This window comes from Cheilinus undulatus, linkage group 1, assembly GCF_018320785.1.
Source record: "Cheilinus undulatus linkage group 1, ASM1832078v1, whole genome shotgun sequence".
Lineage (NCBI taxonomy): Eukaryota > Metazoa > Chordata > Actinopteri > Labriformes > Labridae > Cheilinus > Cheilinus undulatus.
The window spans coordinates 9033908-9047926 of NC_054865.1; positions in this window are offsets into that span (position 1 = coordinate 9033908).

Here is a 14019-nt window from a genome sequence, read left to right on the forward strand (position 1 = left end):
ACTCCTAATAAGCTGCTGCTAACAAAAGAGTGCATACCAGGTTTCTACAATGCAACACATTTTTTATCAGTAACAAGCTCTCATACATACAGACCGTGTGTCTCACAGTGAAGTAAATGAAAAGCAGGTAGTACACGCACCTCCCACAGGCATATAGTGCTCACACCAGATGCAATTAATTAGCACAAATCACACATATTGTCTAATGAAACCGAGATTCAGGTGTGGGCCTCCGGAGTAAAGTATGTGTGTCGGTGTGGATGAGTGTATGTGAGCCCGTCTCAGGCTAATGCAGGTAGACTGGAGGCCTTATGGGAGAATCTGAAAAACAAAGATTAATGAATAATGCAGAAAAATGTGCACACAAACACACTAAAACACACATACATGCCAGTTTGACAATTGCACATACGCTAACAGGAGAAAAAAAAAGCATCAGGAGTCCCCTGTGAGAGTGATTATGTGTGGGTGCGTTGCTGGGTCCACAGTCTCCTCACAGGGCAGTGGGATGTTTTGTGAGTTACTATGGAAATAAAAGTGCTTCAGTTTAGAGGGTGGGTGGCAGGTGGAGGTAGAGAGGAGTCGCTCTACTGAATATTAATGACAGTCGCACAGTGCAGAGCGATGTGTCTTTTTTGACTGCAACTTTGTCAAATATCAGTGGGATATCACAACAGCAGACTGGCTGCAGGCTTGTGACTGTGAGATTGTGAAGGAGAAGAATTTTCTGTCATTGGCTCCTGAATTCAGATGTTACTGTGAAGGAGTCTTTCTTATATTTTTATTTCACCTTCCCCAACTCTGCATCAAAGGTTTGGGGACATATCTGAGTAAGTATAGCTACTATAAACACAGTATGGAAACTGCTCCTGCAGCTTAACCCCTAATTTTGCTCAGACTGATAGTGCAAGTCCTCATCCACTGGGTCCAAGCTGGATTACTAGTTCAGCATGTAACAGTATTGTTAATTTTGCAGTATTGTGGTGACAAAAGCATAGTGATCATGTGATGGTTTCAAATGGAAGATCTTCAGCATATGCCCCCATACCTTGGCCTTCAAACCTGGTCATGTACTGCTCTGGCTTCCTCATGGCCATTGTCCAGGCACATAGCTCATTTCTCTAGGCATATTCCCAGCTGACCCTTCCACGACACACCTGGCCGCCCCCGAGGTCTGGTCCATCCCACCGGGTCCTGGGCATCCAGTATGCTATGAGCTGGATGAGGCCTTGGAAAGATCATCAGGTCCCTGTAGAAGCGCAGCTGCCCCTCCTCTATCCAGGAGCAGACCCTTCCCATCCCCGCTCTCCCAAGCACTTCAGCATTACACACATGGTCTTGCCATCCATACCCAAAAATGTGCCAAAGAGAAGTTGTCACTAAGGAGTCCAACAGGCGCCTCTGGCCATCAGTCAGCCTGCAGGCTTCACAGGTATATTACAGTAAGACCGGGAGGACCAAGGACCAAATGACTCTGAGTTGTCAGCATACTCTGATACCATTAGTGCTGCACTGCCTTGGCCAGACAACTCATTGCCCCATGCACAAGTCAAAGTCTGCAGTTGATCCCAGATCTACCACAACCCAAGGGAGGGCAGAGTCAAGCTCAACACGTTGACACGTGTGTCCATTGGCAGTCAAGGTCAAGCTCGACAGTATCTTTTTTGTCTGGGCCTTTTCACCCCTGGCTGGGGACTGGTGGATTTTGGGCCATTGAGACACCCATGGCGCATTAGTGCAAACACTGTCTTGGCCAGAGACCTCACTGCCCCATGCATGAGTCAAAATCTACAGTTAATCTCAGTCCTGGACCCTCTTAGGGGAGCAGGACAGATTTCAGGAGTGGGCACAAGGCTCTACCTGCTCTGAGATACTATATATTACTTAAGAAATATTTCACAAATAGACACCTACCTGTAGGGAAAAAATGTGTGCATACATGAGCTCCCCACCATAAATGATATACTAGGTCTTGAACTAATCCAACATGTTTTGATTTTAGGCGGTCCTAATACCTCTAAATATCACTTAAATGCTGCACCATAGCCTCAAGTCTGTGGGCTGGATTTGGTGTAGCTTCTTTCTGCTTCCTCACATGAGAATGCATGGCTCTGTGCCTGTCCACACCTCATTTTAAGACAAACAAACCCATTGAACATAACAATGATATCTGTGCTGTGAACCAAGAAGCACTGAGTTTGGTGTGTATCATAGAGCCCCTTGAGTCTGAATTTTAAGCTTTGCAGTCTAATTTTTGCAGGGCCCAGAAGCATACTGTTGTTTTTTATTTAGTTGAGCATACCCTTGTTTATAACCCTGGACCATAATTTACAAAATTAACATCGTGCTGTAATTAAGAATACTTAAACCAGTGTTTCAGACCAGAACCTCATTATCCTGAGGTATGTATCTTTGAGAAGTGGAGTTATTTTCTTGTTTCATTTAATTATACTCCTTATTTTTGCTGCCTGTGGAGTTGCCTGCTGCTTACATAAAAAGTGCAGCTTTAACTTACTCATGCATTCATGTAGGCACAGAAACATTATCCTCATACTGATCATCACAACAAAACTTTGAGGAACTTGGAAGAAACAATATAAGATGGGACTGCCAGCACTGAGCAGGTCCTCACAACTTGTGTGTGTCGGGGTGTGGGGGAGCAATGAAAATTTTATAATAACCAACTAAAACACCTCACACAAAGCTTAATGGCTCCTGCCAGTAGTTGGCCTAATTACAAAGACTGGATATTGGCATGTAGATGTTTTCAGACAGGGATTGCTATCAAAGAAGCACAATTAGGCAGTTTGCCACTGTATGTATAAGTTGCAGCAACTTCCTTTGTATTGGCGAGGCACTAAGCTTAGATGAGGTGCCGCAGTCCATCCCTATGACTGTTGTACAAGAACCAAAAAGCTCTGGTTCAGTACGGTCCCCTGAGACTATACACCTAATTTGAAGTGGATGGACCCCCTTTAATCCAAGAGGGTCAAGAGGGCCTTCACTGAATTGCACATTTTTTTTTCTTTTTCACTCACATTTCCTCTTCAAAAGTAGCATATATCAAACACATCCATTCACTTGAATAGGTTCATACACCAAAGTGGCCCAAAACTTGAAAATATCCATTTTCACTGTAACGTATGCTTTCAAATTACCATGAAAAATTCAGTTCTAAGTATCAGATTCAGGTCACTTTGACCTGAATCAGCCTTAGTTGCACTAACAGTCACCACGAACACCATACAGGGATGAGCCGTCTGGGCCCAGGCTATCATCAAAAAAATCAAATTGTTAACAATTATTGATGATTTTTAATGTACAATTTAATTTTCAAACTATTTGATTTACAGTATATTCTCTTTATGTTGCTGCTTTAAGTCAGTGTTCAAGTCAGAGTTTAAATGACTCTACAGCGCCATCCTCTGGTCAGACAGAGGCTTTTAAATCAGTTACCTTTGCAGAGCATGCACAGCCCTAAGCTGCATTTGAGTGACATGCTATTAAAAGATGCTGTTTTAGCGCATGCACAGTGATTTTTCATATGGTTTATTTTGTACAGATAAAGGCAGGTCACTACTCCACTCAATTTTTGACATTCAGTGTTTTCATGCATTCATAGCTACGTATGTTCATCAAACTCAAGCTATCTGTGGATGTGCTACCGAACAGGCTGTTGTGTTTTCGCTGTTTGCTGTTCGGTGCTAGATCCACCGACACTGTTTTCACTAAAGCAGGTTACTGTGACTTAAACAACCTGGCTTGTGCCATATTTAAGCACAAAAAGTCAGCAGCACAGATAAAGAGCTAATTTTCTCTCTTTCTCTCAAAACATTTGGACACAAAAGAATAAAATTGGTCAGCTCTCTCTCGCTAGAGCTGTCACTTTTGTTTCTCTATTTTCAGACATTAAATTGTAACACTTAACCTTTTTCACACTCAAGAGGATTCTACTAGGAAAACAGAAAACCTTTAACCTTCAACAGCAATTGAATGAAATTCACCAGAAAATGTCATAAATTAAAAACATTACACATTTAATTGAGTTCCCACCTCACCTTGAATGTGCAAGTAGTGCATTAGTTTAAATTGATTTTTACTCTTGCAGTTTCAAAATAAATAAATTAAAGTCTGTGTCCGTTGCTGCTTTTGTCTTTCATGTCTTTTTAAGTACATTAATCCTCGCAAACACAATTATGGCTGTAATCCACCCCTCGCTGAAGGAAAAAACACAAGAGTTTCTTACCACACAAAAAAAAAGAATTAAAAGTACAGAAATTATGTATAGGTTACTGGAATACCAGGCATTGTTATTGTTTATGATGAACAAAATAAATTTGACTAGTACACCTTGTTATTAAATTAAATTGCTTAAAAAATACAACATGAATTTGACACAAAAAACACAGAAATTACAAATACACATATGAAACAAAACCACAAAAGGAGACAAAAAATGCTACATGCCATATGAGAAAGAACACACATGCTCTCTGGTAAATTAGCATATGAAACCTCATTCTGTACTTTGCATAAAACCATTTAAAATTGTTACTTAAACTTTTTAGCACTTTAAACTCTTTTGACACACAATGACCAAGACTAAACCAGACACTTACCTCTCCTCAGTGTGGCAATTGCCATCTGAGGAGAGCAAGACAAATATGCAGCAAGTGACATCATCACAGGAAGACCTCAAAAATAAAACAGATTTCAAATAAAATACAAAGACCTATTAAACAAATATTTACATATAGCAAAGTGTTAACTGAAACTGACGATGGTCTTAATTTTAACACATCTTTCACATTGACTGTACAGTAGTAACTTTCACCGATAATGCCATTGGAATCACAGATACACTATATTGCCAAAAGTATTCACTCACCCATCCAAATAATTGAAATCAGGTGTTCCAATCACTCCCATGGCCACAGGTGTATAACATCAAACACCTAGGCATGCAGACTGTTTCTACAAACATTTGTGAAAGAATGGGTCGCTCTCAGGAGCTCAGTGAATTCCAGTGTGGTACTGTGATAGGACGCTACTTGTGCAACAAGTCCAGTTGTGAAATTTCCTCACTCATAAATATTCCACAGTCAACTTTCAGTGGTATTATAACAAAGTGGAAGTGATTGGGAACGACAGCAACTCAGCCACGAAGTGGTAGGCCACGTCATGCGCCATGTGCCAACTTTCTGCAGAGTCAATCGCTACAGACCTCCAAACTTCATGTGGCCTTCAGATTAGTTCAAGAACAGTGTGTAGAGAGCTTCATGGAATGGGTTTCCATGGCCGAGCAGCTGCATCCAAGCCATACATCACCAAGTGCAATGCAAAGTGTCAGATGCAGTGGTGTAAAGCACGCCACCACTGGACTCTAGAGCAGTGGAGACGCGTTCTCTGGAGTGACGAATCTGGCTTCTCCATCTGGCAATCTGATGGATGAGTCTGGGTTTGGCGTTTGCCAGGAGAACGGTACTTCTGACTGCATTGTGCCAAGAGTGAAGTTTGGTGGAGGGGGGATAATGGGGCTTTTTTTTTTTTTTTTTCAGGAGCTGAGCTTGGCCCCTTAGTTCCAGTGAAAAGAACTCTGAATGCTTCAGCATGCCAAGAGATTTTGGACAATTCCATGCTTCCAACTTTGTGGGAACAGTTTGGGGATGGCCCCTTCTTGTTCCAACATGACTGTGCACCAGTGCACAAAGCAAGGTCCATAAAGACATGGATGAGAAAGTTTGGTGTGGATGAACTTGAGTAGCCTGCACAGAGTCCTGACCTCAACCCGATAGAACACTTTTGGGATGAATTAGAGCAGAGACTGAGAGCCAGCCCTTCTTGTCCAATATTAGTGTGTGACCTCACAAATGCGCTTCTGGAAGAATGGTCAAAAATTTGCATAAACACACTCCTAAGCCTTCCCAGAAGAGATGAAGCTTTTACAGCTGCAAAGGGTGGACCAACGTTATATTAAACCCTATTGATTAAGAATGGGATTTCACTTAAATTCATATGCAAGTCAAGGCAGGTGAGCGAATACTTTTGGCAATATAGTGTATGACCTTTACTTTGACCAGGCTCATGGGCAGAGGTGGAAAATGTGCATAGCTAGTGTACTCAAGTAAAAATACTGTTACTAAGGTTAGAACTGACTAAGGTAAGAGTAACAGTTCTCGTCTATAAATCTATTCAAGTAAAAATAAAAAACTATTTAATTTAAAGTTTACTTTAAGGACTGACTACTGAGTAGCTGCTGAGGAGTTAAACACTAAATTTATGGTCCTTACTGGCAAGAACAGCGAGAGAAAAGATCTCCAACTGGGCTGTTCAGGTAAAAACTCACCTCTATAAATAAAAACAAAAATACACAGCAAAAATGCCGGAGCAGATTAAACACATATGAAGTTAAATTTAAAACTTTTAGTGTCTATGTTGGTCCACACTACACCTTTGAAAACGTTAAATATTTTACAGTGGGACAGAGCTGCAGTGATTTTTTAAATTTTGTGGCAAGGTGGGTCTCCTCTAGCAAGGGAGTAAATGAAAAAACCTAAAGTCACAGAAATGACCTCTAACTCAGTGGGTAACTTCACTCATGGTGCAAATGTGTCTCACATAAAGAAATGAGCAAAAAAAAAACCAGCAGGGATCACTGTACTACAGACAACATTCAAACACAGCTAAACTCATCTAAAACACATATACTCTGCCCAAATAACAATATCATCCTGTTTCAGATGTAGCATACAATGTTTACATATTTAAATCTCTGAATCAGTCTTATAATCAGGATTATCATCTTGTTACTTTGCAAATTCCCAGTCTGATAGAAAGGAGCTGAAGTTGCTCACACAAAGTATCAAGTGGGCTATGAACAAGGTGGATAAATCAGCAGATATTTCATGATCTGAAAAACAGTGCCGGTTAAAATAGAACTGAGAAACTTTGGAGTTATCCCAGTTGTTATGATTTGTGTGGACAAACATCAGGAAACTGGCTTTAACTCTTAAAGACCTGACACTCCTGAGGATTGTAAGAGAAGAGTGGCTGAGTTTGGAAGAAGGGTATAAAGAGACGAACGAGACTAAGGTTCAGGTTCAGGATTTGTGCTGTACTTTGTGTGAAAGTTAAGGTTGTTGCTCAGTTCTGCACCTTGATTACACCGGTTAAAAGTCACTTCCTGGAAAGGTTTGGAAGCACTAGAAATGTTAATGGCAACATGTAATGATGAATTTTTGCTGTCAAGACTCAAATTAAGTACAAAGGAAACAGAATGATACTTTTAAAGGCTAAATGAGGCAAACCCGCAGCTGTGACAGAGCTATGAGTGAAATGTTCTTCTCTTTTAGCAGAAAACAAAAAGGCCAAAAAGCCTGTTACACAATCACAATGTTATGCATAAAACTGAAGCATGACTCACGACAAACACTGGAGACTTTTTTTGTTTTTAAAAGGGTACATTTACATGAATTGTAGTGGCTCTCAGAGTTAAATCAGACTGGTATTGTTTAGGAGATAACAGTTTACAATAAAAATGAATCTCAAACAACTTCACATTTATTAGCCAATTATTATGAAAATGGTTGCCATAGTAAGCTCTTTGGCATTTTCTGTAATTTATGATAAAAAACAAATGTTCTCATACAGAAGTACTTTAGTCAATCAGCAGGGATTAGTGATTATTTGCTGGTTTGTACGTCGACTTTACTCTCATGACTATCTGGCTGATAATTGGTTGACTTAACATGCTGTCAGTCATCAGTGCACACAAACACAGGTCCATTTACAGAGGAAAGCGCCTGCCTTTCTTTAAAAGACAAGTCAATGCCTGCCCAAATGTTGTGAGATTGAAAACTGAGTCGATATAAATCACAGAGGGGAATGACATTTAGAATATTGATGAAACAGAAATTATGAGATCTGTTGCTGTTAATTTCTCCAGGATCATTTTCATCAAAGGTCTCTTAGTTCATTTTAGGTTGTGTGAAAAAGAAATCTCTAGTGAAAGAAATTTACTTTGATTTGAGTCAACAGGATCAAAACTGAGTAAGACTACACCTCTGATTGTACAGTATAGTTTAAGTTTAGGTGTAAAGGAATTTGGTGTAGGTCTAAGAGGCTTTTTTGTAGGTCTATTCTTAATGCAGACCAAAATTCATCCACCTAGGTTGGTTGTTTGAAATTATTTTTAAAATAATTTAGAATTCAATCTTTGGAGCCAAATTGTGGCCCCATCCTACAGTGATAAGTCTCGATTCAGACAGCTTAAGATGAACAAGTTGTTTGGAATTAGAAATAAATGATCGAGACTGTTAATTTAAACCCCTCTGAGGAGAATATTTTGATAATATGAGACCTGTAAAACATCCAAAAAATGCTAAAATTGACATTTACCCATTCACAGACAGTTACTTTAGTTTTGTCTGGACATGCTGCATACAGTATGGTGCAGAACTTTTAGGCATGTTTAGGCCAAAATGTGAGGCTGAAATAAGGCATGTAATGGGTAAGTAGGCCACCTAAAGGCACCATCAGGCAGAAAGGAGAATTGACAAAGCCCTGGTAGTGCTCTGGATGCTCTTTTTGCAAACTACCAGGGGAAAACAATCTGTAGAAAGAAATAACAGAGTCTTTGCCTTTAGTGCACATTAAGGGTGGATGTGTGGCATAAGTATGGCCTGGGGTACTGTCTATGCAGAAACTAGGGTTGCCACAAGCTCCTGGGGCCTCGTTTATAAACGCTGCGTACGCACAAAAGAAAGCGTACGTCACTTGTAAGTAACGTTTGGGATTTATAAAAAACAAACTTCACGGGAAAATGTGCGCACCTCCACGGCAGCTCTGACCCTGCCGTATGCACAAAACCTGGATAAACGGGAAACTGACCTCAACAGTAGAAGGATGAAATTAAGACTAATGTGAAATTGATACATTTGTGTGAAATAATCAAACATTACACATTTCACAACATATAACATATATGAAGGATATATTTGAAAAAACGAAAAAAAGAAGAAAAATTTACATTGATGCCTGAGGGAGTGCGTGAATGCAAGCACGCGCGTGCCCACACACATAGGCTTTATTATTGAATCGATCATGTTTTGTCATTGTGAAACAAACCCTATATGTTTTTATGACATCCATTCACATAAACAATAAGGCGGTCAGTAACTGTGCTCCCAAAATGTGCTATACAAATAAAGTTTTACATTTATAATAATTGTAAATAACATGACATGATCAATGACATGATCACTTCTGGCGCATTTGGTGCATCCGTGTCCCACTCCGCCTCCGTCACCACACCGCTCAGGAGGGATTCCCCAATGATCCCCGCCAGCTTGTCGTCTGTGGGGATGAGCTCCGATGTGCCCTTTCCCCCACCTGTCACACAGACACTCTTTCTATGGAGAGCGATGCGCCTTTTCGCCTCCACTTTTATGTCGGACCATTTCTTTTTTACTTCAGCCACAGTCCGACTCTCTGAGGCAACGTTATTTACAGCATCAGCCACATGCTTCCACTCTTTTGCCTTTCTGGCATTAGTGATGCCCAAACTGTGCCCACCAAATAAGACTCTGCATGTGTCCACCTCTCCTATTAATATCCGACCTCACATTGAGTGGCATTTATTTTTTTCGTTCGTTTTCCGTCTTGGTCCATCGTGAAACTGATATCATTGAATATTCATCAAGGGCGTTCACCTGACCTTTTATAGGCACCATATGGGCGGGTCAAAGCGTTCCCTCACGTTCGACAACTTTAGAGTTGATTGTGATTTATAAATGGAAACAGCCGTAGGACATGCATGCACTCTATTATAAATCTGAAAGTTTTTGTGTGCACCCATTTCCTGTGTTTCCGGTGTACGCCACCTGTAGTGATCTTTCCTATGCACAGTTTTATAAATGAAGCCCCTGGTCATGATGAAAATCACCTGTGGTCTCTGGACCTGTCAAAAGGCCCGGACAAAAGAGAAGCTGTTAAGCTTGACCCTGGCTGCTTAGGGACTCTGAATTAATCAACATGTATTGACAATGTCCCCCCAGCCTGGGTTAGAGCATGTGATTCCTCAGTGTCCTGCAGGCCTAAAACCTTTGGACATGACTGCATGTGTACCAGATTTCATGCATCTGGCTGAAAATTTGTTGAGGGGCCCTCAAAAGGCATTTTGGGCCCCTGTAAGGCACATGAACACATGAAAATTAAGTACATTTTTCTAGGGCTGATATGTCTTCAAATTCTGTTGAGATTTTAGGCATGTTAAGTCCCTCAAAATAGTGATACATTTCACAAAAGAAAAATAATAATTCCATCAGTTTTTACTGGGTCCTGTTGGAGGTTGGTTCTCATTATTTGATTTTGAAGTTCAAAGGACAAAGGTTGAGATAATGAGGACTCATGTTCATACCTTTCTTGTAAAAAAAAATCTCAAACACACTTTTGGGGACTTTCTTCAAACTTTTCAAAAATGTCCACTTTTACTAAAGCTAGAACTGATTAAGATTTTTGAGGTCGTGGTCATTTGGCCTCATGTTTATTGCCTACTTCTTCTATCTTGACACTTAGGTTCACTCTGAGCTAACTATGAACTGATTCAATTTCAGAGGTCAAGGTTGTTTGGCCTCATTTTCATCTTTACCATTCCTTCTTATTTGGCAGATGGATGCAGATGGATTTGCCCGTTTTCGTGTTTCTCACAAATCCATCTAGCAAAGCTCCCGTCTGAACAGTTTGGGCCCGGTTAGAAAGTGACAGGACCAATCAGTGACGAGGGGCAGTACTTTTGGGTGCGGCAGAGTCGTGACTTAAGCAAGCAGCGACAAGAAGCTTGTACCGTTATGTCGGAAGAGATTAGCGTGGATCCTACTACAGCATCAGTTTTATCAGAACGTGATGACATTTCTTTGTTTAAAGAATAACACTGTTGTGTCAGGTTATTAAGCTCCACATTGTTTCAAGAACAAACTGATTCGGGCCTCATATTAATTCCTTCTTTGTTACCATAATATCTCAAGTTAACTTAGAGTGTTTTTTTTTTTTTCAAACTTTGCAAAACGTCCTTTATGATTAAAGGACATTTTGGGGATCAAAGTAACTTGGCCTCATGTTCATCGCTTTCCTTTTTTCTGACTTTGCAATAAGGTTGAGTCTGATTTGAGGGTTAAGTTGTTAGATTTGTTGATGAAAGGTCAAGGTTATTGGGCCTCACGCTCATTTCTCTAATGTCATTGGTATCTCAAGAAGACTTTGCAAAAAAAAAAAAAAAAAAAAACTGCTTGGTTCAAGGAACTGATTGGATTTGGAGGTCAAAGATCAAAATTGCTGGGCCTCATGTTAATTTTTTCCTTGTGAACATGTGATAACAATGCTTTGAGGGACTTTCTTCAAACTTTGCACAAATATCCACTCCGAGTCATGGAAAAACTGTTTAGAATTTTGGAGGGTCAAGGTCACTTGGCCTCATGTTTATCTCTTTCTTTTCTTCAAACTTCTAAGGTTCACTCTGATTTAAGGATGAACTGTTCCGATTTTGTTGGTCAGAGGTCAAGGTCACACATTGTCTGCTTTGATTCAAGGATTGACGGATTGAATTTGGAAAGTCAAGGTTGTTTTGCCTCATGTTCATCTCTTGCTTTCCTTCTTAGTTTGCACCAAAGTCCCCACTGACTCAGTTTCAATGATTTTGAAAGCTGTTGGTCAGTGATCAGGAGTACTGGGCCTCATGATCACTGTTTTGTGAACGTAAGCCAAAAAGTAACCAGACAAAATTAAACCAAAAGATTTCGAAAGGTCAAAGGTTTAGGCAATTGGACCTCAAACTTATTCCTTCATATTGATGTCATATCTCAAGAAAACTTGGAGGGATTTTCCACAAACTTTGCAAAAACACCCACTTTGATTCAAGGAAGTACAGCTTAGATTTTGGAGGTTGAGGTCATTTGGCCTCATGTTCACCTCTTGCCTTTTTTCTAAGTTTACTTTTTTGATTTTGGACGATAAAGGCCAGAGTTAAAGATTATTGGGCCTCACGTTCATCCTTTTCTTGTGAAGGCAATTTCTCAAGAACGCTGTAAGAGATTGTCTTCAAACTTTGCATGGATGTCCACTCTGACTTAAGGATGAATTGTTTAGATTTTTAAGATCAAAGGTCAAGGTTACTGGGCCTCCTGAATGGGATATCTGAAAAATGTTGCATAAAGTAAAACTTCAGGAGTGCAGACATTTAAACACCCTTTCTTTGGAGGCTAAACGTCAGTGTATTTCCACAATATTAAAAATGCTGAATGGACAGTGTGTTCCATAAGTTTTCCCTCATACAAGTGCTTCTGGAAACAGGGGTCATCCGTCCCTTTTTTGAGAAACACTGGTGTGCAATTGTTGGTATTCAAAAGCTACTTTTTTTTAGTACTTAAGGATGAACTATAAACATTATGGAGGTCAAGGTAAGAAAAAAAACATTTCAGCCCTTCGTCTTTGCCCACCACTGTACTTTCACTGTCCAGTACTTGGATACCCTGCGCCAGGTGGTAGTTCCAGGGTTTTTTTCTTTTTGTGTGTGCCTACCTTCACATCTAACAACAGCTTTGTAGACTCCTAGTCCTCTTCTGTTGGTCACCGAGCAGCTCCACTGCAGCGGTCAGGGGAGTTCAGCAGTTTGCTTAAAGGCAGCACAAAAGAAGTTATTGTGGGTTTCATTTCCCTGTCCGTCCTGCAAGTTTACTTTAAGTCCTTCCAGAGAAATAAAACTGTTTCAGCTCTGAAGTATTGTGGTAATTGGGCAGGTATGTCACTCTGACAAATCCTCCAGTGGTACCTCTGTGTGCTCTCTATCTGCCTTTAAGACCTGCAGCAAAATCCCAAACACATACTCACAGACACCCTCTCTCTCTTTCCACACACACACAAAGCTGCATCCAATGACCCTATCCATCTCCTCCATGCTGTTCCCTTGTGTCTGAGCCTCACAGATCCTTCCAGAAATCTGGAAATAAACACTGGCATCATCGTCTGCCTGTCCAGACTCAGTGCCAGTCTGCAGAGCCACCAGGTTCACATGCCAACATGAATCTGTTATCATGCAAAGAGCAGCCATGTCATGACACCGCCCTGACGAGCTGCTGATTCTAAAACACATTCATAAACATCCATATGGGAGTTAAATGTTACTTGGCCAACATTTTTCTCTTTTTTTTCCTAAAAAGAGGAAAAAACCCTCTTCTCTCCTGTCAGTCTGATGTGTTTCAACCTATAAAAGCGGAAGAAAACAATGACCAAATCTTTTCCATTTACTGCGTCACTGTAGTTATATAATAAAACAGAAATAGAAACTCTGAAGAATGAAACAAACAAAGGAAATAATGGATGAAAGTACAAACATGTCCCTCTTAATTGAAATGGGGTTTTGAGTCTCCAGCCAGTGGCTGAGTCTAGCAACACACTAAAAATAAGATAAGACTCCCTCTTAATTTAACTGCAAAACAAATTAGATGTCATTTTCTCTCCATGTTTTCTCTCCTCTGATGCTCTGTCCCCCATCTCTCCATCTCTCTGCCATTAAAAAAACAGGTAAAAGTCTCCGTTTCAGTGTGCAACAAGCTTCTGAATAATGGTTTTATTTTCTTGAGGCTTGTTTGATCTCCAGACCATGGATGACTGCGGGCACTCTTATGAGCAGTTATCAGTCAGAGGCATGTCCATCGCACTGATCCTTTTTTCAAACACTTGTGAAAGGAGCCTTGTGCTTGGCGAAAATTCGACTGCTTCGCTGTTTCAAGTGTTTGATGCTGTACATTCTCCACTTGCCTATAGACTGCAGTGAAAATAAACAAGCGCAGAAAGAAAAAACGTCTTGGCCTTCATGTAAAGTGGTCATGACAGTGAATGGCTATTCAAAAGCTGTTTTCTACTGACTAAAGAGGTTTTGATGAAATGGTTTCTCAACAGGCTGCACAGTGGTGCAGTGGTTAGTGTGTTCAGCTCTCAGCAAGGTTATAGTCCTGGTCAGAGTGT